We start from the raw sequence: 26,868 nt of genomic DNA, 5'->3' as shown, positions 1-26,868 counted from the left end.
TCCTCCTCTCTCTGTTTCCTCCATTCACCCGTCTCTCCTCTCCTCTCCTCTCCTCTCCTCTCCTCTCCTCTCCCTCTCCTCTCCTCTGGCCTCTGTGTTTGTTTTTCTTTTTTCTTCTCATGGTGTTTTAGGGCCGAAAAACTTCCAAACCTCCTGCTGACTGATGATCCAGATTATTATGATTTGGTCAGTGTGACAAATCATTCGACTTTAGGTCACGAAACTATCAGCTTAGAGGGAATATTGATCGATGTGATGGGATTTTTTTTTTAGGTTCAGCTTCTATATAGATTTCTGGCGGCTCTTGCTTGATATTTGCTCTCCAGTCTAATAATAAAAAAGATTAAATTTGTCCTCAGTCAGGCTGAGGTGCGACGCCCCTGTATCCCAGTTACTGACACTGTACACAGCCTGGTGTCGGGTGTGAACAGCTGTTTATCTGTTGAGTGTTTATCTGATTCCTGATTGTCACGTCTCGATTCAGTCTTGCACTCTGCTCTGGAAAGCTTATATTCTTAATAATGCATAGCAGTTTCTATCTGCGCCACTTATAAAACCAGCCCAGATCTGCCTGCTGAGTGTTGAGGTTTCAGCACCAGGCGCTGTCCACACACACACACACACACACTCACACACACGCACACACACACACAGGTCCTGAAACGCACCACAGCTCCAAAAAGGTTCAGCACCCCCTACTGGCAGATATTTTATCCTAAACACACTGTCTATTTGGGGCTTGTGCACAAAGACCTTCTCTGCTGTTTCAGAGGCCAGTAGCTGTCAGACAGTGGTCAAAATTTTGCATTCACTAATCAATAAAAAGACCAATGGCAATTTAACCTTGATATACTTCTTTATATCAAGGAACCCTACATATATAGGCATGGTTTGAGAAGACTGTGTCCCCAGAAACCCCACCTGGGATGATATATTTTGGTTAGGAATTACTATAAATTTGCATAACTTACTGTTCTGTAGTGATAACAATGAAAGAGGGAAACCTATAATCAAAATAGTCAGTTATCCTTATGCATTCTGTCACTGTACCTTCTTTTAGGGAGGGAAATGTTTGTTAAATTTGCTGCTGGGACGCCTGGAAGCCCCTGAAGGACCCCTGGAGGTCCACAGACCCACTTTGGGAAACTTTTAGAAGTTGACGGCTGTCAGACAGCGGCCAGTATTTCAGATTGATGACTTGAGCTTCTGTAGTAACGCAGTTAAAAACCTTCCATGCAGACTTTGCAAACAATAAGCCTCGCCTGCGTAGGATTTGTGTAGGATGGGAGAAGATCAATGGCATTTTAAACTGAAGAAGCTTTCGGTCAGGGGCTCCTAAACTTTACAGATCCACAAAATAGATCTACATTAGTCCATGGATCCCCATTTTATTAGTGTGTGTCCTGAGGAACTCCATTTGAGAAGGTTTTTGTTGTCAGATAGGACTTGGAACAGAATTATAAAGTAGTCATCCTTAAAATTATCTAATTTCTAAGAAGGGCATTACTAGTGAGATTAAGGGGTTCCTAATTTTTCTTGGGGACCCCCTGGGACCATCTCAGGGGCCGTGCTGGTCCGTCTGCCTCAGTTTGGGAACCCCTGCTATAGGTGACAGTCTCTGTTTGACTCACATTTCCAGACACATGCCACTTTAACGGTGGCGGTAACGTGCTGAAACACCACACAGCCACCGTAAAGCATTAGTCACACCGAAATGAGACGCTGCTATTGGACTGGACCTGGGTCAGTTTACACCTGATAGGTTACAGTTGATGCTGTTAAATTTTTTGACCCCTCGTTCAATATTTTCTCCGCCTTGTTTGCTGTCAATAAAAGCAGAATAGCGCTGGACAGTTTTCAAACGGCTGAATGACACGCTGTCAGGACTGAATGTGTTTTGCAATGAAGCCGCTGGTGTGCACGACAAGTTAATGACGTGATTATCTAGCGGTCGAAAGCCCCCTTTTTTTTTGTTTTTACTTTGAAACATTAATTGTCCTGGCTGGTTTTAATGGAGCCTGTTGGCCTGAATGTAAGAGAGAGAGAGAGAGAGAGAGAGAGAGAGAGAGAGAGAGAGAGAGAGAGAGAGAGAGAGAGAGCTGCACCATGTAACACATTAAGGCTGGAGCTGAAGCCAAAATAAAGACAATTTATTGGGAAGCAGGTGTAGAAATTATAGTTATAGTAATTATATAGGGGGAAGCATGCAGCCGTGGCTCAAAACAAATAGTAGACAGATAAAGTGAGGTTTAATATGCTTGAGAACTGTAAACTGTCTTTCTTCAGCACTCAGAACAAACATGTTTCAGCTGCATCTGATATGTATATTTTCTGCTTTTTGAAAGAAAACTCTATCAAAAGCAAAACGATTGAAGATGTTATTCTTTCTTAAGTGAATGTCTTTATTTGGATGAAAACATCAACAAAGCTCTTGAATGTGTTTTGCTTTTTAATCCCGCATTTATTTTCTGAGCGAGTGGCAAATGTTTTGGAGGATTTCTCATTTCAGACTGAAGCTCTTCACTTCTGCAGCAACATGTGGAGCTGAGAAACGTTCACTGTGACAGCTCGTTCATTTCTGGAGAGTCTTGGCTATTTTTCCAATTTTCCCAGAGTGGCTCGAGCCGTTAATGTTAAGAAGGGAAATGACAACATGTCGAGCATCCTGAACATAATTTATACGAGGTTTTGCCTCATATAAATTATCATATAGCAGCTTTTACAGTATGAGGTGTTGCATGGATACAGGACAACAGGACAACAAAACAACAAAACATGAAGACAACCCAACAAAACACACCACAGCACAACACATCACAACACTACACAACAAACACAACACAACAAACACATCACAACACATCAAACACAACACAACAATAAACAACACAACACAACAATAAACAACAAACACAACACAACACAACAAACACAACACAACAATAAACAACAAACACAACACAACAAACAACACAACAAACAACACAGCAATAAACAACACGACACAACAATAAACAACAAACACAACATAACAAACAACACAGCAATGAACAACAAACATAACACAACAATACACAACAAACACAACACAACAAACACAACAAACACAACACAGCAATAAACAACGAACACAACACAAAGATACACAACAAACACAACACAACAAACACAATACAAAAATACACAACAAACACAATAAACACAACACAAAAATACACAACAAACACAACACAACACACCAAAACACAACAAACAACATAAACAACACAATAAACGCAACACAACACAAAGCAATGTAACACATCACAACACACCACATTGCAAATGCAATGTGATGCAACACAACACAACACAACACAAACCAACACAAACAAACCAACACAACACAACACAAACCAACACAAACAAACCAACACAACACAACCCAACACAAACAAACCAACACAACACAAACCAACACAACACAAACCAACACAAACAAACCAACACAACACAACCCAACACAAACAAACCAACACAACACAAACCAACACAAACAAACCAACACAATACAACACAAACCAACACAAACAAACCAACACAACACAACCCAACACAAACCAACACAACACAACACAAACCAACACAAACAAACCAACATAACACAACCCAACACAAACAAACCAACACAACACAAACCAACACAAACAAACCAACACAACACAAACCAACACAAACAAACCAACACAAACAAACCAACATAACACAACCCAACACAAACAAACCAACACAACACAAACCAACACAACACAAACCAACACAAACAAACCAACACAACACAAACCAACACAACACAAACCAACACAAACAAACCAACATAACACAACCCAACACAAACAAACCAACACAACACAAACCAACTCAACACAAACCAACACAAACAAACCAACACAACACAAACCAACACAAACAAACCAACATAACACAACCCAACACAACACAACACAAACCAACACAAACAAACCAACATAACACAACCCAACACAAACAAACCAACACAACACAAACCAACTCAACACAAACCAACACAAACAAACCAACACAACACAAACCAACACAACACAAACCAACACAAACAAACCAACACAACACAAGCCAACTCAACACAAACCAACACAACACAAACCAACACAAACAAACCAACACAACACAAACCAACTCAACACAAAACAACACAAACAAACCAACACAACACAAACCAACACAACACAACCCAACACAAACAAACCAACACAACACAAACCAACTCAACACAAACCAACACAAACAAACCAACACAACACAAACCAACTCAACACAAACCAACACAAACAAACCAACACAACACAAACCAACACAACACAAACCAACACAAACAAACCAACACAACACAAACAAACCAACACAACACAAACAAACCAACACAACACAAACCAACACAACACAAGCCAACACAACACAAACAAACCAACACAACACAAGCCAACACAACACAACACAAACCAACACAACACAAACCAACACAACACAAGCCAACACAACACAAACAAACCAACACAAACAAACCAACACAACACAAGCCAACACAACACAACACAAACCAACACAAACAAACCAACACAACACAAGCCAACACAACACAAACCAACACAACACAAACCAACACAACACAAACCAACACAACACAAACAAACCAACACAACACAAGCCAACACAACACAAACAAACCAACACAACACAAACAAACCAACACAACACAAGCCAACACAACACAAGCCAACACAACACAAACAAACCAACACAACACAAACAAACCAACACAACACAAGCCAACACAACACAACACAAACCAACACAACACAAACAAACCAACACAACACAAGCCAACTCAACACAACACAACACAAACAAACCAACACAACACAAGCCAACTCAACACAACACAACACAAACAAACCAACACAACACAAGCCAACACAACACAAACCAACACAACACAAGCCAACACAACACAAACAAACCAACACAACACAAACAAACCAACACAAGCCAACACAACACAAACAAACCAACACAACACAAACAAACCAACACAACACAAGCCAACACAACACAACACAAACCAACACAACACAAGCCAACACAACACAAACAAACCAACACAAGCCAACACAACACAAACAAACCAACACAACACAAGCCAACACAACACAACACAAACCAACACAAGCCAACACAACACAACACAAGCCAACACAACACAAACCAACACAACACAAACCAACACAACACAAACAAACCAACACAAGCCAACACAACACAAACAAACCAACACAAGCCAACACAACACAAACAAACCAACACAACACAAGCCAACACAACACAAACAAACCAACACAACACAAACCAACACAACACAAACCAACACAACACAAACAAACCAACACAAGCCAACACAACACAAACAAACCAACACAACACAACACAACACAACACAAACAAACCAACACAACACAAACCAACACAACACAACACAAACCAACACAACACAAACCAACACAACACAAACCAACACAACACAAACAAACCAACACAAGCCAACACAACACAAACAAACCAACACAACACAACACAACACAACACAAACAAACCAACACAACACAAACCAACACAACACTACACAAACCAACACAACACAAACCAACACAACACTACACAAACCAACACAACACAAACCAACACAACACAAACAAACCAACACAACACAAACCAACACAACACTACACAAACCAACACAACACAAACCAACACAACACAAACAAACCAACACAACACAAACCAACACAACACAACACAAACCAACACAACACAAACCAACACAACACAACACAAACCAGCACAACACAAACCAACACAACACAACACAAACCAACACAACACAAACAAACCAACACAACACAAACCAACACAACACAACACAAACCAACACAACACAAACCAACACAACACAAACCAACACAACACAACACAAACCAACACAACACAAACCAACACAACACAAACCAACACAACACCAGGCCGTTCGGTGCAGACTTTCACCTGAAGCTCTTTACAGCAGCATGAATCCATACAGGTTCCTCCAGGCGGGGCCCGGGACGAGCAGCGGGGGGTTAATTTGTTGTTGCTGGGCTGAAACAAAGAGCTTCATCCCAAAATGAGAAGTCCACCGTTTGAGCTCAACTTACAAAATGATTTCTGCAGCTCTAAAGCTCACAAATCCAGTTTGGACCAAACTCTCTCTGAAGAAATTAACTGCAGACTTTGAGATTTGGAAATCGCAGAAGTTCATATTGCAATTTTCAATTTTTTGTAATTAATTGTTCAATTGTTCAGATTGTCTGTTGTCTGTTCATACACATTCGGTACTCATCTGGTATTTATAATTTTTTGGCATAAATCTGATCTTCTCAAGGCTGTCTTAACTACGAACCAAACTAAACTAATAATAATAATAATGATCTAAAATCAGATTTCGTGCATGGCAAATTCTCAAGTGTGAGAAAGTGTTGATTTTTCAGTGAAGATGATCTGGTGTTGACAGGTGTTGACTGGAGCTGAAGTGGCTCTGGGCGAGTCTTCTGAACTCTCACATGTGTTGAATGCACAGATGAACTGAAGGGTGTGGACCTACAGAAACACAGTGTTGATTTTTACCCTCTGAGCTAAATGAGCCCTGACAGTTTGCTGTGTGTGGTTTCATGCTGTTTAGACAGCGCCTTGGCCTCTGCCAGACCTTTCCCCCCCCGCACTGGATTAGCTTTAAACACAAAGTGAAACACAGTATGGAGAGCGATCTTCCTGTCTGACCTGGTCTTACCTCGACCTGCAGCTTCAAGACAGTCTCAGTACAGTTGTTTTCGGTGCCCAGGAGTCATGTACAGTATACACAGCTACGCAAACCAGACATTCAAGCCCATTCGCATCGATAGAAGAGGTGAAGTTTGACATTCTTGGTACAGTTGTTGACGTAGCCGTGAGTCACGTACGTCCAGACATGCGGTAAAACCAAACCAAACGCACAGTACAGTTGTTTTCGGTGCCCAGAGGTCATGTACAATACACAGCTACGCAAACCAGACATTCAAGCCCATTCACATCGATAGAAGATGTGAAGTTTAGAGTTATGACATTCTCGGTGCAGTTGTTGACGTAGCCGAGAGTCACGTACGTCCAGACATGCGGTAAAACCAAACCAAACGCACAGCGGTATTCTCCTGGGATGAACGAGGAGGCAGAGACGTCGGGCATTTTTCCAGTGCGATTCATACGGGACCTCGGGGTCAGACCGCGGCTCGTAATGGATAGAGCTTTGCCCTTCTATAAGCGTCACAGCGAATCCCGTCACGCTGTGATTCACCGTGAGGGCCCAGCTGACGCCGGCCGGCCGGGCCTCGTGCGTCCGGCGCGGGCGAATGTGGATGCGAAGCGCTCGACTGTACGGTTCACTGTGTGTCTCGTGTTGTTTCGCTGAGGGGGAATTCCCAGCTTCCCCTTGTGGGACGTGTTGCTCAGCTGCCGCTTCTCTGGCAGCCGCTGACCCAGCGAGCCTCTCAGAGGGAAAGGTTAGAGGGGGAGCGGCTTTAAAGAGGATGCTTTTGGCTGAATTTAGGAATCCAACACTTTGCTTTCCACTGGCCTATTCCAGTGTTTTAAAGTAATAATCTGTGACATTTTCATATAAATAAATGTCTGTTCTGTGTCTCTAACTCAACAGTGATCCAACCTATATCCAGTTCATAAATCTTCTCCTCTGTCTGTTCTAAACAGCCGGTGTCTGGTCGCTCTTTCCTGGGAAAAATCATCTGCCGCACAGGAAGTGATGCGTTTTACGTTTCCGGTTTGTTTGGAATCAACAGAAGAAGAAGAACTGGGTAGTTAGCATGAGCAGCGATAGCCACCATGGCTGAACTGACAAAGAAAAGAGAAACTCAAACTGCAGCAACAGGAAATCCAAGCTCCGCCCACACTGTTTGATTGACAGGTGATCTGTGGGAAGTGCAGTGCAGAAACACCACAGTGAGGCTGAGGGACAAAGATGGAGACTGAATTATATTGACTTCCCTAACACATAATGTATGCTGAATGCTTTTCCATAGTTGAATACAGAGGTTAATAAACTGGAATAAACTCTCCTAAACATCCCAGCCAGGTTTCTACATAGGTGCCCGCCCTGCGTTAATATCATAAGAGACGGTTGCATCAGATCCTGTGGGCTGGTAAATGCATTACAGAAACAGCTGCCTGGGATTTGGATATGATTAGTAATAATATCATCCAAAGCTGCCCAACTTCTCCTGCCTGAGCCTGGTTTCTGACAAGCCACCATGGAAAAGGTATTAGGAGGAAAGGCTGCTGCTCGCCTGCCTTCCAGACTGGAAACTGCTGAATCCAAGTCAGAAAAAAGACCCGCTTTCATCACTAAGAACAATGACTGAAGGGTTTATTTCGACGTGGCGATATTGTATACACATTTTGGAATGAAAGTAATTAAATTTCTCATTCTGTAGCTAAAAAAACAAAGAATCGAGTCTATAAAAGATTATTTTTGTCAATCAAAGATTGGTGATGTACTTTGCATTTCTGGGTTAATTCAGTAGTTTGTTGTATTTTTCTTCTTGGTGGATAACCGGCCAATCGTAGACGAGGTGACGTCACCTCCAGATATTTCCAGCACACAACGTATAACCCGCCGCTGAATGATCACACTTCTAAACTATTTGTATGTCCAGACAGCCACCTTGGATTGAAAGCCCTCTTTTCTGGGGATTGTTGAAAGGCATTCTGGGAAACGTAGGAAATCACTAGCTGAAGTAGAAGTAGACGAGGCAGACTGAGGGAAAGTGGTTACAACAAAAAAGTGAATTACAACACTTCACAAACTGATGTCGAAGTACGATTATCTGAGGATGGATTTTTTCCTTTGGTTGCCAACTACGATTATTGAAGTGTTCATTTCCATATACATTTCGGACCAAAAGTAATTAAAAAACAAATTAAAAAACAAAGCATTGAGTCTGTAAAGGATTATTTTTGTCAACCAAAGACTTAAGTTGCCATTTATCATTTCAAAAGAACCATAAATTTGTTTTAATTTTGTGCTTACAGTCATTTTTGAATAACACTAACACTAAATTTGGATAACACTAAATTTAACACTAAACTTACACGAATTTTGCATTTTGCATTGACAGAGAGCTATCCATTATGTTATGATGCGAAGTGAAATTTCTCCATAAATGTGTGATGTGTGTCGTTTGAAGGGCGCCGATGAGTGTATTAATTACCTAGCGCTCGCGCTGTGTTAAGTATTAGCTCATGTCATTATTATAAGTATTAGCTAGCTGGAAACTCTGTGGGTGGGAGGGATTATTATAGCTTTATGGTGCGCTCGCATGTTGGCATTAGCGGACTTGAAAACGCTTTGAGATCAGAGCTTTACATGCGGCGTCTTAATTCCCCCGCTGTGACATGCAAGACGTGTCGTTATTTTCCCAGAAGTCCGGGTTGGGTGCGTGGAGCGGAGTGGACAGGCGGGCGGAGCGAGGATTAGGCCGGCTCACGCTGCACTCCTGTGTAATTTAACATCCTGGACTCAAGCAATGCTAATCCGCTCTTGTTAATTATGTTTGGTTAAGGCTGTTTTGAACATATTATATCCATACTATGTACATGAGAGGAGAGAGGAGGAAGAGGAGATCTACTTCATTAGTTTTCCTAAGGGAAGCTATCCTAAACCCTCGTACCACAGCAAAGAAGTCCAAGAAACAGTCAACACCAAAACACATCAGGGGATTGGGAGAGTCTTTAAACTCCAATGGGGGGAGTTTTTGTTCCAAAACAGATTTCAGGCCAGAAAGTGAGTTCTGAAAGCCAGAAACCTCAGCAGGTGTCCAAGTAATCGCTTGTAAAACACAGATATATTATGGTCATTTTGTGCTTTTTTGCATTTTGTACAGTAAAAAAACCTTACGTATTGGCCCTTTAAAAACAAGAATTTAGACAAGTATGGCCTTTTCTGACATCATAACCTTTCTCCACCATCTGTTTTTTCATAATGGGCATAACAGGTCCCAATGTTACCACATAGTGCCAAAACACTGAATGTACAGTATTGTTGTGAATTGTTTGATTTAAGTAATTAAATAAGGCAATTAATGTTTAGTTTAAACTGTATATCAAGAAATGTAAAAGATGTACTATATACAGTATTTACAGTTATAGTATTTACAGTAAATGTGACACGTCATGAGAAATCTGGCAATGGTAATTATTCAATGTTACTATGGATTTATTTACTTTGAAATACCTTGTTTCAAGCTACAGACAGAGATGCTTTTATTTTGAAGTTTCAAGGAAATAGCTGCTCTACGCTCGCTAGCTTATGTGTGTTCAAGATGTCGGATGCAAGGTCCGCTGTTTCTCCCCTTTCTGTAAAACTGCAGCATGTTGGAGAATAAACGTTCAGTTTGAACGAAACCCATTCTGGTCATTAAGATGAAGCTTCCACTACACAGCAAGTATACTGTATATCGTGTGAAAACCTTGCGACTCCAACTTTGGTGATATTTATGTTTTCATATTGTTTCCTATTTGCGATAGGAAGCGACGGGGGTTCATGGGACTTGTGGTCTTACTTTTGAGAAACACAGTAATCAAGACCTCCAAATCAGGACCGGTTACCTGCCAAAGTGGCTGCTAGAGTACACTAACTTACCAGCCAATTTCTATTTTTTCCAGACAACATGATTTGGGGATCAAGATTTGACTCTCAGGAGCAGTTCTGTGTGTTTGCTGGTTCATTGGCTCGTTTGCTCATTTGTTGTTATGTAACGCTTTTCTTAATGCGCAGCGCTTAGAGGAATTACGGTATGCACTGTTTAGGCGGAACAGAGTCCTAAGGGAAATCCAGTGTGCGCTCGTACACCAGGCAGTACGGTAGAAGTCACACAACCATGATCCAGCTCTAGGTTTGTCCGCTTTACATTCACAAACCAGGAAGCAGCTCACTGATTTTCTAAGTCAAAGTATGAATAAAATATTTTGTTCAGCGATTCTCTCAGTTCAACACTGTGCTGCCGCAGCACTTTGGTGTTGACAGGTGGAGTTTTGAAAGTCAGTGTAGTTTCACTCACTCCAATCATGCAGACCTGTTTAGAATAGACATTTTATTTATAATAGAATATGGCTTCAAATGATGGTTGTTTACCTGCCAAAGCGGCTGCTAGAGTTGACAAAATGTCCCAGCATTTGGCTTTTGGTTTGTGGTATTTTCTCACTCTGCTTTTACACTGCAAAAAATGACAAGCTGTCCAGTGATTTCATCTTGTCTCAGACCTATCAGCTTATTTCATGTTATTTTTAGTCAAATTATCTCACTGCACTGGCAGATAATCTTGCTGGTTTCTATAAATTTCACTTGATTCATGCCAATATGACAAGATTTTCTTCATTGTTTTATGATGATTTGTTGAAACAAGAAACTTTCTCCAAGACAATTTCACTTTTACAAAGTAAATGTCCTGAAGCAAGTTATATTCTCCTGAAAAAAAAGTCAAATTTGTTGAAACCGGTTAAATTATCTGCCAGTCCAAGATAATTCTGATAAAAGATAAAATAACAAGTCTGTCAGTTTCTGTGAATGCTGTTTCCTGGTTTCCCCCGGGACAAGGAGCGGCACTGAATCGCCCCGTTAAAGACCCGTGTCCGGGCCTGATGCGGCTCCTCTCCCTCGTCCTCCTGGTCCCCCTCCAGCTCCAGGTTTTCCTTGCTCTGTCAGTCTCAGAATAGCCTCCATCGATCCGGCTCCGTCTGTTCGAGCCTCTCTGCTCCTGTTTGCCCCACATCCTTTGTCTTTGCCCTGCAGAAGGCTCCAGTATTGACCGCTGCGTTTCCTTTAAAACTTACAGACCAATACTATCACATCCCATCTTCTCGCTCTCTAAACAATAAGCTTATATTGACCTGCTGGTTTTTTTTTTTCCACTTGGACCCTGAAAAGACCCCGAACAGACCTTATTCTCATTTTCCAGTGACTGCTGTATTGATGTCTGCCTTTGTACAGAAGTCGTTTGGTCTTTTTACTCGCTGTTAAATGAACAGAGGCGTCAGTAAATAACAGATTAGGTTGTTCTGGGGAGAGGGAGTGTGTGTGTCTGTGTGTGAAGTGTGTGCATGGCTTTGTACATACATGGGTTTGTGTGTGTATGTTAATGAGTGTGTATGGGTGTTAGTGTTCTAGTGAAGCTAAAAGCATTACAAGGAGTCAATAGCGCTGTATCTTCTCTCTCTTCATTTATCTCTCTATTCACGCTCATGTCAATGCTGCTCACACACACACACTCATACACACACACACACACACACACAGTGGGAGCTTCATACCCAGCGATTAGCCATTCTTCAAGCTTGCTGCATTTTCCTCTTTCAAGGTCAAACCCGGCTTACCTGGAGCGCCGGCTGCACAGAGGAGATAGAGGAAAAAAGGCCAAGTTTGGATTTCATGAAAAGACTACATGCATGCATTTGCAATCTTGCCTTCAGCACGCCCAGATTAACCAAAATTGAAAAATGTTTTGCGCATTTTAACAGAAAAATGGTTTAGCTGTTCAACCAGTTTCACGCTGCCAGCCAATCACAACCGAGCCCGTTTTCATATCTGTCAGAGACTTGAAAGGCGCCGCGTGCTTCGGCTCTGTGCCCTCATTTACATTTTTACATTTCAGGCATTTAGCTTTAAGACACCTTTACGGATGCACCGATCAGGTTTTCTGGGTCTCATTCTGATTGCTGATTTTTTTAACAGTGTGATCGGCTGATAATCGATCCCATCATTGATTGAATTGATGCATTTTAGCGATACTTTCTGCTAAAAACGGCACAGAATGTAAAACAGCACAGCAAGCAGAAATAGTAAAATTCCAATACTGCACTACTGTGTTTAACAGATCGTTCTTATGGCTGCCTATATATCCATGTGGAAATAAATCATAGGTTTTATCCAAACAGTGATTACATGTTAGTGTGTGCTTGATGACTGAGGTGCTTACTCACCTGTTGCCACTGTAAGTGCATGGCATTACGTAGTGAAATAGCATGATCTGTATCAGATATTTTGTAAAATTGCCAGATGGATGACTTTCCAACGCTACCAACGCTCTCGCTGACTGACGCAAACCGGATCAGACTTTTTACAGCGTTTGTCCATCCGGAAATTAAAACAGGTTTTTGTCTTTTTGCAGTATTTTGTATTTTTTTGCAGTTTTGCTGTATTTTGACTTTTGGGTAACAGGACAGTCCGGCCTGATCTCCTGAAATTTCGTGAAATAAGCACTAAGTCTTAAAATGCAAATAGGTGCTAAGTGAGAGAATTACTTGTTCCCAGCATGAACCACTTGAGCAAAGAGGTTAGCAGGATAACAATGGGTCGCTAGCCTACAGGTTTAGTAATTGTAGGCTTAGGGAATACAGGAATACAAGTTGTGTGTTCAGGTCTAAATCCCCCCCTGGCTTTTCAGTGATGTTGGGAGGTTTTGGGGGACGTAAACCATTTCCTGTGGGCGGGTCTTGTGGGCGTGGCCGCTGAGCAGAAAGTCACAGCAACAACAACAACAACAACAATGGAGGAGAGCAGGAAGAAAAGAAAGAAGAGCGAAGCTAAACGTTCAGAACATCAGCGTCAGATCGGCTGTGGAGGCTTTACCCCAGATGACATCATCAAGATGACTGACAGGTGTTGGGGGGGGCGGGAACTTGACCGATTGAGGGTGAGGAGGGCGGGGCTAACAAGGAGAAAAGTTTCAGATTGTAGCTTTTAACTTCCCATCCAGTGAAAAGACAGTGTGCAGCCTGTGGTCACTTGTTGCCAGGCAGAATTTCTACCCCCCCCCAAAACCCAAATACTACCATCATGATCGGTGGCCATGTTGGTTCTGACACAGTTACTGTTATCTAAAGTCGCAGTGACCTTCAGTGTCTGGTTTGCATTCAGATGATGGCTTGCCTACCTGCATGTCTGTCTGTCTTTCTGTCTGTCTATCCACAACCTCTCTCTCTCTCTCTCTCTTTATCTCTCTCTCTCTGCATAAATTTGCTTTGTATGCAGCCAAGCCATCGAGGCGAGCTGTAGATTAACTGAGCTCTGTACAAAATCATTGGCGTGGGAGGGAAGGGAAGAGAAGGGAAGGGAGGAAGAGAGGGAGGAAAGCCACCATCCTTTTTATCTCTTCTCATTTCTCCTCCTCCTCCTCCTCATCCTCTCGCTGCCTCCTCTTTCACCTTTCTGTTTTTTCCCTCTCATCTTCTCACGCGGTCCTCTCCTCCCCTTCCTCCTCCTTGGTTTCATACGGTTGATCATGGCCAATCTTGCTGTTACCAGACACTGCACTCAGCGGCTCTTAATATTTAATGAAGGGTCATAGCGTCAGCCGCAGCTTTTTGAGCTTTTTAATGCCAGAGTTTTCCCAGCGACATTTTTTTTTTTTTTTGTGCCGCGCGCTGAATGGGTTTCTGCCTGCGACCTCCCAGGCGTTTCCAAAAAAATTGCTCGTCACTATAGATGCAAAGCTTTCATCGTTCTTCATTCTTATTCTTCCAGCATGAATGAAAGTTGAAATCAGGGCAGGAAACGAACACTTTCATCCGTCAGCCAAAGCAGCTGGAGGATCTCAAAAATGAACCAACCAAACATGACTTTTTGTAACAGAACCAGGCTTCTGAAGGGCGGCTGGTCACCTGCCAAAGTGTCTGCTAGAGGAGACACTTGCTGGTATAATTTGGCAACGTTTGTCTGGTGGCGGGTGTCGATGTCCCACCCTGCTCACTATGTGGTTTTTTTTATACTTGTATCGTACTTTAAATGCTTACACTTGGAAAAGCTTCTCGTCCACATTATCATTCATTCATTATGGCTCATTCATTATTCATTATGGCGGTGATGAGGATGATAGGCAGAATAAATGTATGGTTTCCGAATCCCAGGAGTTTCCACTGAATCCCATTAAACATTTATTTTATAGACAGAATATATGGCTTAAATAATAGATTGACACTTGACTTGATGCATGAAGAGAAGACCTGAGACTTGACTTGACTTGGGTTCTGGTGACTTGGGACTTGACTCTGACTTGTACTTTGATGACTTGAAAAGGTTTCTAAAGTCTTGACTTGAGATCTTGTGTTTGTGTAAATGACTTAGATTGAAAGTGATGAGATTTGTTCCAGCAGACTGAATTTAAATTCTGTTTTCTGAATTTGTATGGAATGATTGAATTTATTGAAGTTGAAACTGATTATAGAAATCAAACTCATGATGCTCTTACCAAGTTTTTATCCTATTAAAACCATATTGCATTGAAAAGTCCTAGATATTTAGTTTTCTTTAAGATATTAAATTGATACTGGACTCTTGATTTGTTCTGACTTAACTTGCTGTTCTACATTTAGACTTGAGACTTGACATTAATGACATGGACTTGACTTGGATTGACTTGGTAATCTATATTTAGACTTGGGACTTGATTTGAGACTTGTGCCTCAAGACTTGAGACTGACTTGGGACTTGAGCAAAACTGACTTAGTCACACTTCTGATAAATACACATGGATTCGTGCAGAGACATATTGTCGACTTATAGTTTCACAGCACATACTGACACACAACTACAAAATGTTTACGTTGGTAGCTAAAAAGTTACAGCCAGAAGAATAATATGGATCAAGCAATAACACACAGCGGTCGTTTTGGGTTGCTAACTTCTGTTTCAAGGCACAAATAAAACAGGGATGAAGGCTTCCCGGGCTCTCAGCTTGATTTAGTGTCCGGCTCGATGCCATCATGGACAAACTTCAATGCAGGGGATTTTGGCCGGCCGGCCGGCCTTGGCCACCGTTTGTCACCGGGTTTATTCCTCTGGCCTTGGCCGACGAGACCAAATGAAACAGTCTGTCTGGGAGAGTTACAGGTCTTGGTCTGGGCTCTGCACCATAAAAAGGCTCCTTGTAGCGCTTCATTTCCTCATCCCTCCACTGCTTTGGGCTCTTAAACGCTTTTGTGGAGTTTCAGTGCCAGAAGAGTCTCCTGCCTTGATATATCACACCTCATGTAGTTTTACAATGCGATGAGGCCTAACACTGCCTGCAGGAGGAACAGAAGGTGTGTGTGTGTGTGTGTGTGTGTTTCTGTTTTCTACCTTTTCCCCCTTCTCTCATTTCTTTCCCCAGCACTTCTGTATCCTACCTGATCCCTCTAGACTCTAGAGGGATCAGGTAGGATATTAGATGGAACAGTTATTGCTGTGACTCTAGAGTCTAGAGTCACAGCAATACCTGCTCCATCTAATATCAGGGCTCTGGCTCTGACCCTTGACCTCCTCTCTATTGGTTGCTTGTAATGTTGGTGATCTAGGATTTGAAGCTTATTCTATTGTTGCACTCACTGTAAGTCTCTCTGGATGAGAGGAGTAGCTAATGTGAAATGTGTAATGTGTGTGTTGGCAGTGACTGACCTTCAAAGTTACCTGCAAGTCATTTAGTTTTTCTTGCCAAACGCTGACTCAACACTGACTTCCCTCCCCTCCATTATCGGCCTGGCAGCAAGACATTTATCTCAATGAAAGCTTTCCTCTGTGTCCCCTTCACTAAACTGTGCTGACAAAACCTTGTTGTTAGTGATTGTATTGCTGCCAGTACTCATTCTGCGAATGAGAATGCAAAATGCTTTGTTGTAGATTCTTGACCATTAATTAAAAGGAATACATAACGTTTTTTCAAGGTCACTGTCCCATTGGTCGACTTAGCCTCTAAGTGATGAGAACGTATCGACGCCAAAATCATCCATCATACCTGCTAGATTGTTGGCTCCAGTGCTTCATGCTAACACATATTATGTTGAGTGATTGTAAGCTTCATGGTAACAGTTTCGCATGCTGAGTGATAGTAGGCTCCATGCTAACACTTTAGCATACACTATGTAGAGTGATAGTAGCTCCATGCTAACACTTTAGCATACACTATGTAGAGTGATAGTAGTTCCATGCTAACACTTTAGCATACACTATGTTGAGTGATAGTAGGCTCCATGCTAACACTTTAGCATACACTATGTAGAGTGATAGTAAACTCGATGCTAGCACTTTAGCATACACTATGTGATAGTCGGTTCCATGCTAGCACTTTAGCATACACTATGTGATAGTCGGTTCCATGCTAGCACTTTAGCATACATTCAGTGTCTTTCTAAATTCCAAACTCAGATTGCAGACATCGTTCCAAAATGATATTGGCCATTTGAAAAAAACATACACAACTGTCCACTGTCTGTATGTCAAGTCAAGTTAATTGTTTTCTGTACTTTGTGACAAACATTTGGTTGAAAGTGCTCTACAAATAAACTTGACTTGATTACCTGTAAAACCTAGAGGCTTGACCAGAAGGTCGCCGGTTCAAATCCCAGACCGCCTGGGTGGGGAAAGTGAAAGAGAAAGAGAATGCTCTCCCCTACAAAAACTACTGCTGCTGAAGTGCCCTTGAGCAAGGCAGCAAACTTGCACTGGGCAACTCCCAGTGTGAAAGTGTGTAACTGAATGAATATGAAGCTGGGTGGGGCTGGAAAAAGGGCATGCATGGTAACACATCCTGGATAAATGAACGTTAAAGAAAAAAACAACAGAAGAAAAACAGCGATTTCCTTGCTTGACTTCAGGCCTCCCACCCCCATCCATCCTTCCCTCCATGACGTTATTCTCGTTGGCTGACCTTCCCTCCTGTTGCTGAGGTAATTCTCTGTGGGTGTGGCTGAGACTGGGTGAAGAGGTCAAAGGGCGAGGCCTATTGATCGGGTCAAACGCATCAGCTCATTCTTAACGGACGGTGCAGTGAGTCCTCCTGACCCTGAAACCTTTCCTATGAGGTCTCCTGGGAAAAACACCTGACGACCTTACAGCATAATGACCCGCACCGTGTGAGGAGCTGACGGAGGCTGCGTTCACACTTGTCTAGATGAAAACAATGCCATTTGAACTCTTGAGTCTCAGTCTTCTAACAAGAGAAGTGCGGTGCGGTTCGTTAATCCAACCGACCACAGGAAACCACCCCAAAACACAAGGGATTATGGGTAGAAGAAGACGGATGCGGTTCCTCATGCTTGGAAAGCCTAGCAGAACAAAATGAAGTCTGATGCTCATATTCAGCTGTTTCTTCATGTGTTCTTAACTGGTATGAACACCACAGAAGAAGAGACAGACTTTATCTCATGTTGAGACAAAGTTACATGAACTAGAATCAGATTTGTTTTGACTCTCTAACCTGCAGGATGACATGTTAGAGCTCTGTCCAGTAAACAAGCTACTTGTGAGTCGTGTGACTTTTGTTTCCAAGCCCTGATTGGCTTGTAATTGGGCAGTGTGAACATAAACAAACCAGATACAAAAATGAAATGAAATGAAACCTTTCCACTGTGTTTCCGAAGTATTGCTGGAAGAGCAATCACTCTTACTTACTTGTGTCACTGTGGCTTCACATGTTTGTTTGTTTTTTGCAGTTTAATCATCACAACACTCAGAAGTCAGTTTGATTTTCACACATGCAGAGTGTGATGTAGTGTGAGGGAGGAGGTGGAAACCCCCCCGACTGACCGGACACATGACTCAGATTATTACTGCAGGGATCAGCATCAGCTTGCTCTGCTGTCCTGTAAACAAACATCTCTTCAACCTCTCCTCCTTATTTCCATTCCCCAGCACTTTGCTCTCATACACGATCATTCTAGGCACACAGGAGTATTTGAAGTGCAGGAACCCATCCCGTCTGTATTTGTCCTCCCTTGTATAAAAAGCAGAGTGAGTAGATTCAGAGCCTCCTGTGTTTTTTTACGTAACGTACCGGCGGTCAGTCCCGGACACACACTCTTTGATGCGGTTTCCGTTTTTTTTAGCACCAATTTTTATGAAGAGTTTCCTGCCGAAAGGCAAGCGACGTGAAATCATACATATTTAAAAAGCTAAAAATTGAAGTTTATATCAAAGGAGTGTGTGTATATGTGTGTGTGTGTGTCTGATTTAGCGGAGGGGGTCTAGAATTGGCCGCCGGTCCGCTAGCTTGGTCGTCTCAGGAGTAATAAATTTTTTTTTAAACTTTTGCACAAAAAAGAGCTCCTTAGTTTTCTGTTCTTTCAAATGGACTCTCCCCTTGATTCCGATGAGCACCATTTTTATGTGCAAAAGTTGCTAGCGACGGCTACCTGTCATGTTTTGACCCAGTTTGGAGGTTTTTTTGCTTTGCACATGAAACAGCACTTTGGCTTCCTATTCTTGAGGAGATTTGGGGCGGTCAGACATCATGTGGGTGATTTCCTCCCTATTCACACCGGAGGTTAAAGTGAATGCGATACGCAACAACATTTGTCCTGTTTCAGTATGAGAACATATTGAGAGAGGTTTTAGGCTTAGAGTGAGAGTGATTTTCGGCTTACTCTTCACATTGAGGATGATTTCAGACAGGATTACCTCCCAGCGGTAATCTATTCATAGCGCCGGGCGCCAGCCAGCATCACTTGGCTCTCTCCTCTGGGGTCAGCATTTAATGAGATTACTGTCGGGTTTTTTTTTTTTTTACAGGGACTGTTATCCTTTTGAAAAAATAGCAGGTACTCGGAAAAATTGAACTAGCCTCGTCTATATTCAGCTGTCATGGTGAAAATGTCATCGATAACCACCTTGTTAGTTTTCAGGTGTTCGGCATCAAAACTTGTTCTTTCTTTGGTTTGATTTGAGTTGAGTCAGTGTCTGAAATCAACTCACTTTAAGGGCTGGTAAACAAAAATTACCAAGAATAACTTACTGAACAAAGTAATTAATGTGCATTTTTCATAGAAATATCCTCTATTTCATGTACAGAATCAGGTGTGAAACATTCAATAAAGAGACAAGAGCAGATTTAGAGTTTTAATTTGAAACTTGCTGCATTGGATCTTGTTTGTGTCTTGGTCTTCATTTATTCTTTTTGGCGGCTGCATGGGAATAATGCTAAGCTTCAATCGACATTGAACGACTGATAACGATCAGTCCGATCACGCCACTTTGCATTTAAACCTGGTATTTCTGTGCATTCTGTCCACATTGTGATCAGATTGTTTTGGTGCGCGCTGTGCGGAGCGGGCAGCAGGTGGGGAGGAGACACTGTCAACAAAACAAACATGGCGGGTGTCAGGTCATTAGGTGTGACGCTGCACAGCCTGGATTTACTTTTCATTTGAGGCTGAAAAGCTTTTTCGCAGGAGGCAACAAAAATGACAACAGATTGTTTTTTGCTCCACTAGTGTTTGCAGCTGCAGCGACTCCTTCACTCTGGACGAGGGAAAGGAGCGGTGACTTATGGGAGCATCATGCTGGAGTTTAGTGACGCTGTTAAAATACTGGAAGGCAAACTTCAGAGTCAGTCGTGATGTTTCTACAGCGGGGGCGGGGGGGGATTTTCACCTCCACCTGGCAGATCCGAACACAGTCCCATCGCAGTGTGTGCTGTGTACATTTACACCTTGCTTTAACTTTTTCCCCTTACCCAGATAAGACATCCAGATACAGATCGCTTTTCAATACCAGGTGTAAATGGGGTCAGCGTCTATCAATACCCACTGTAATTAAAGGGACAAACACCGGAAAGAAAAAGAAAGTGAGGCTCCACTAGTTAAGGGCTGTAGTGTTCTCTCTTGGGACAGTGCTGCTGAGTGTTTGGAGAGGGGAATATAATCAATAGCAGACAGCAGAGATTCAATATTCATAAATAATGAGAGGAGTTTCCAGCCCAGTTGATCCCTGTTAAATAAACTTAAACTTAGATGACACAAAAACTGAAAACTAGAGAAAAGTTAAATCCTGAGTCTGTTCAGAAATACTAACAAAGAGCTAATCCATTCTAATTTTGGGCACAGAACGTCTTTATACCATATTTTGGAAGGAGGATATATTCCTCTAAATGAAAACAAAAGTTCAATTCCTGTTAGCATCAATTATTAATATTCAAGAGGCTGTCAAATATGTAAAAGTTGGCATAGCAAACATTGTGACAGGATAATACAAAGTAGATGTTTATATGTGGTTCACCAATGATCTGAAATCCATGGTTTAGATGTGAATCTAGCGGTAAATTCCCCCTCGAGCCCTTCTCCTCTGTGTATCTGCACTGCAAAACTGTTTTTATCGGACGTCCAGAGATGCAGAATTTATGAATAATAGAAGAAGTCCCGGGCCATAATAGCATGGAATTGAAAACAGAGTGGAAATGTGGAGAAAACTTTAAATGGTAACCCACCAGATAATCCCTAATCATTTGGTGTCTCGTTGGATTCAGAAAGTGAAGCGCTGTGTTCAGACGGCAGGGAAATCCGACTCGCTTTTCAAATCTGATCTTTAAGAAGTCCACATTGTAATTTACGAGCAACCGCAGTACTGCTGCACCAGTAGGTTGTAAATATACATTTCTAGCCAATAAAACCATCAGATTTTTGAAGAGTCCCGCCCCTCCGCACCCCTCCCATCCAATAAAATTGCCTTTCTCTCCCTCACTCATATTCCATTGGTTTAGACTTTTGAATGATCCCTCACTGCATTATGTCCCGCCCCCAACAACCTGTTTCAACTGGAAATGCATCAAATCAAAGAAGTAAAGATGCCGTTTCAAAGTACTCGTGTAAAAATCTACTGCAGTAAAAGTAAAAAGTGTCTGATTTAAAATGTCCTCAGAGTAAAAGTTCCTGAGTTCCTCTTTAGAACAGAGAACGTTGTTAGCTGTGATCTTTTCCATGTGATTCTAAAAGGAGAGAGGTCAGAGTTCAAACTAGATTCTTTTCACTGGAAACATTAGAAATGACAAAATAAAGTGCAGAAACAAAGTAAAGTCAGATTCCTCTTCTCACTGTGAATGGATCCACAGTTTGTCAGTTTACGTTGATCCAGTTTCTGCTGCTGATGGAGAGACACAATCTGTTCTGTGATGGATGGGATTTAAAATGGACTGAAGGACAATAAGTAAGTAAAAGTAAAATTACTGACTTTAAAAATGACACAAAAAAGCTACTCAGTTGCAGTAACTGGAGTAAATGTAATTAGTTACTTCCACCCTTGCCAGTAACAAGTTTCTCTGTTGCTTGTTCCATCTGTTTTCACTGTGTCTTGGTATCTGACATGTTGTTGAGGCAGGAAACCTCTTCATCTGTTCCCTCGCCGGCTCTCCTCCATGTTTGTTGTCCTCTCCTCTTCTTGTGGCAACGTGTGATGTCAAATACGGGGAGTGACGGGGAAAAACACCTGAAATCTGATCTGAGCGGTCAGATTTCAGATGTTGCTGCATTTCCAGAGATGCAATCTGAATCGCATTTCAAACCGCCGACAAGTGTGGTTTCAATCTGATCTGAAAGGATCGGATTATATGAAGGGACAGTAACATCATACACTGTGTACTGATGAATGCTTTTGCTGTTTTGGAGTTTCAAGCTGCACAAGGCAAGATTTGTATGTGAAATATACCCATCTAATCAGCTGAAATCACAGCAGTAATTCACATGTTGTAGATTCAACCTATTTTCCCAAATGAAATCCTCTCCACACAGGAAGTGACGAATCCAGTTCAGAGACAGCTGGACTCACCAACATTAGATCTTTTCCAACATGATCTCATAAAAAGTTGTGAAATGAGCACAAACTCCGAAATGCTGTGGACACGAATTACGTGGAAATTATGTTCCTCCACCACTAATTGGATTCTGTGACAAAAACGTGAACTGGACACGACATTTTCAGCTAAAGGTTGGCTAACGGTTAAGAAAGTAAAACAACTTGGTTAAGGTTTGGGAAAGACTTTGGTCGGTTAAATAAGAAAAACTTTCACAAAAAAAATGACTGCTGCTGCACTGAGACTCTACTGCCTGGTTAGCGTCGTGTCTCCTTCATGGAACCGTCTCATGCTGGGAAAACTGCAGTTTTAACACTTTATGTGCCACCAACACGTAATCTGGTGTTAACAAGTCGAGTTCATTTCATGAATTTGTGTGAGATCAGGTTGATCTTTGTCCTCGCTTGTCTCTTCGGTTTCCTTTGAGCATCACAGACCGGCCGGCTGCTGTGTGCAGTTTACTGACACTATTATCCTCAAGTCTGTGGCTGTCCAGGGTTCTTGAAGTTCAGATTCAGTTGCTCTGTTGTTTTGCTGCTATAAAAAGCACATTTGTCATTTTTGCAAAGGGGAATACAGTTGTTTTTTTGTTATTCTCCAGTGCTGTCAGAATATTGTATGTGAACTTAGTGGAGCTGCTGTTAATATTTTAATAGTCTCCTTGTTCTGCTCATTAATTAAACAGCACCGTTTTTTGGGAAGACCCACTTAGCTAGAATGCAAGTGGATAAATATTCCAGATATTCTTCTGGCTTCACATAACATGATCTGAGCCCTAATATACTCAGTTCTTACCTTATACAACTTTATACCTTATACAAGTAAGAACTGGTAAGACAAAAGCTGCATCTTTCATGTGTATTTATTCTGCAGTCCAATAACGTTCCCTTTTAACTTTTAAGTTATTTGATCTTGTATTCAGTCCTAGAAGTTGCGAAGTCCTATGTAACTCGGACTTGGACTTGGAAACAAGAGAAACGATCTCATTCCCCTGGTGATTGTTTCAGTTGTTTTGACAAAAAACAGAGTAAATGCAAGCTTGAAGAAGTGACTTGGTGAGATGTACGTTGTTGTTTTGCAGTGTAATGATGCGCGGCTTGGATGGGACTCAGTGAACTCCGCCTCCCAGTGTGTTTCTGTTAAAGTACAGGAGGTGTGGTAAAGGCTCGTAGCGGCTTGTCTCTCTCTGCTGAAGGTCTCCGGGGGGGGACGAGGATCTTCAGGATCACACACACCGTTTCTCTTTTCCCTCCGGCTGTTGTGTCAAAGCTGCCCGCTGCCCACAGGGATCCATCGCTCCAGAGTTCAGGGAAAAACCCTCACCCTGTTTTACAAGAACAAACGCTCCGCCCGCACTGCAGAAAATATCTCACATCTTAACATGGAATTTAGTCTTGTATTTCCCGTTAAAGTTGCAATCCGCAAGATTCACTTTTTTATTCGGTCTCCATCTTTGTCGCTCAGCCTCATCGCTGTGATGTTTCTGCTCTGCACGTCCCACAGATCACCTGTCAATCAAACAGTGTGGGCGGAGCTTGGATTTTCTGTTGCTGCAGTTTGAGTTTCTCTTTTCTTTGTCTGTTCAGCCATGGTGGCTATCACTGCTCATGCTAACTACCCAGTTCTTCTTCTTCTGTTTATTCCAAACAAACCGAAAACGCATCACTTCCTGTGCGGCAGAGGATTTTTCCCAGGAAAGAGCTACCAGACACCGGCTGTTTAGAACAGACAGAGGAGAAGATTTATGAACTGGATAGCAAACAGACATTTATTTATATGAAAATGTAATGGCTTATTACTCTAAAATATATGTTTCTTTACTGGAGGTATGCATGCTTTTCTAAACTTGACATTATCTTCAAACATGTGGAGTGATTTTCCTAATTTCAAGATTTTGTCACACATCTCAAATGAGTGAAACTATCAACAACCATCCTACTGACACAGTGCCTGCTGACACACATGGTGCAGGGAAACACGCATGTGCTACAGACAGCCAGACATACTACAGACAGACTGTACATATCACTCTACATGTGTGCGTTCACCACTGAGTGACTGTGTGCATTCAGGCAGAAACGCATCAAATCCGTCTGCAGCTGTAGAGAGAGATGGAGGACTTCACCACAATGGAGATTTTCTTCCACTTGCTTTGAGAAAAACAAGATTTTACGTCCACATCTGACATTAAAAGATGGACGTGTTTCTGCGCTGCGAGCTGAGCTCCGGGGAAATGTCAAGATCACATGCTCGTGAGACGCATTGTCAAAGGCCACAGGGGGAAATACATGAAGCTTGGATCTCATGTTGGATCTGGAGAGTATTTCTCAAAGGGCAGAGATCACTGCTGGACTGACTGCTGCCTGTAAAACCCTCGCTGTGGATTAATGATGGTAAACATTGTACATGACGACGTATTTTCAGACTTTCTGTCTTATTCAACAATCAACATACATGTGACTCTTCCATCCTTTTCAACCCGAATAATTATGTTCCATTATGAATTATCAAGAAATTACAACTCTTTTTTTTAGACCACATCATCTGTATTTTAGAGATGTTGGATGATAAGCTTCAGGATGAAAACAGATGTATGGCGGTTTGGAAATTAACTCTTCATATGTCAATAATACACATATTGAGGATTCATAGTTAAAGTAATTATATCATTGCTGCTGGGTGAAAACCCTGTAAGTCCAATTTTCAGCTTCAGTTGAAGCATCACACGCTCCTCTATAGGATGAGAAAACTGTAAACCCTTGGACTGGTGAAAACCTTTTAAAATCAATTGGATGCATAAAAAAATGCATGGCCATCCAGCTGAAAACAAGGCTGTTTTTCTTAGTTCCTGAAAAGTTGACGAGATAGGTTTCCATCCGACAGCAGGAATATTTTGTTATTTAAAAATAACACAAACCCCAAGCTTTGTCCCAAGCAAGATACATGAGTGTGGTGAAACTGAGTGTAGAAGCAGGCAGAGATTTCTTTTTGCTTAAATTATAACCCGCAGCAGCCTTCTGTGTTATTAAGATTTGAATTCAAGCACAGTAGAAGCATATTATTTGCAGCACACACAGTGACCCAGATGATATGCAAAGTCAATCCAGCGCTCCGTCACTGGGTCGCTGCTGATAATACATTCAGAGCATATTGGAGAACATCTCAGTTTTCATCGCTGCTCGTTTGAAATGAAGCACTGTAGCACCCACTTCCTCATGGACACTTTCACATGTCATCTTAGTTGCTAATCCAATTTGCACTTTGGGCCTGGGAAAGCAGCCTGGCTGTGAGGCTGGAGGTGCCAAGGAAGGGGCTTTGGCACCACCGCTTTCACATTTAAATGGGACGGTGTATTTGACTTGGCTGGGAAACAGGCTGTTATCTACATAATGTGTAAATACCATCCATATAGCTCTTTCTCTCAGGCAGCCTTTTGATGCCGTTTAAAAGGTGTTATGTGTAGCGTTTTAATGTCAATTAATCATTAATACATTAATTTTCAGACATTAATATAATTACTGTAAACAATTGAGACCATCGCTGAGAAGATTGGCAGCCTTTATATTTATCTACTCTGCATGTTACATTGTGTGCAGAGCGAAAACAAATCTGCACTGGGAGACTTTCAGCTGCAGAGTCACAGAGAGAGAGAACAGCAAAACAATGAGTTTTATTATTCGTCTCACAATCACTCACTTTGTCAAAAACATATTGATTAAACACCGCTGCTTATTGAAACTGAAGGAGTAAACCTTTTAAACCATGCAGGGACTCTTAGATTTGGGATCAGATCATGTTAATCCTTGATGTCACAGCTTGTGGCAGCTTTGGCCTGTTGTGGCCTGGTTTGTCCCAGCTAGACCAGGTTGATCCCAGCTAGACCAGATTTACACCAGGTAGACCAGGTTTATCCCAGTTACACCAGGTTTACACCAGGTAGACCAGGTTTATCCCAGTTACACCAGGTTTATACCAGGTAGACCAGGTTTGGCCCAGTTAGACCAATGTTTGGCCCAATTAGACCAGGTTTGGCCCAGTCACAGCAGGTTTATCCCACTTAGACCATGGTTTATCCTAGTTAGACCAGGTTTATCCCCATTAGACCAGGTTTGGCCCAGTTAGACCAAGG

General features: G+C 42.0%; 1 protein-coding gene across 1 annotated transcript in view; it reads left to right on the top strand.

The window, feature by feature from the left end:
* Positions 1–26,868, top strand: part of adcy8 (adenylate cyclase 8 (brain)) — a 111,893-nt gene that overhangs the window by 1,758 nt on the left and 83,267 nt on the right. The gene's annotated exons all lie outside the window — the stretch shown is intronic.

Source organism: Centroberyx gerrardi, chromosome 13 (genome assembly GCF_048128805.1).
Source record: "Centroberyx gerrardi isolate f3 chromosome 13, fCenGer3.hap1.cur.20231027, whole genome shotgun sequence".
Lineage (NCBI taxonomy): Eukaryota > Metazoa > Chordata > Actinopteri > Beryciformes > Berycidae > Centroberyx > Centroberyx gerrardi.
The sequence above is the reverse complement of the archived record's forward strand: the minus strand, read 5'-3'. Positions and strand labels throughout refer to the sequence as shown.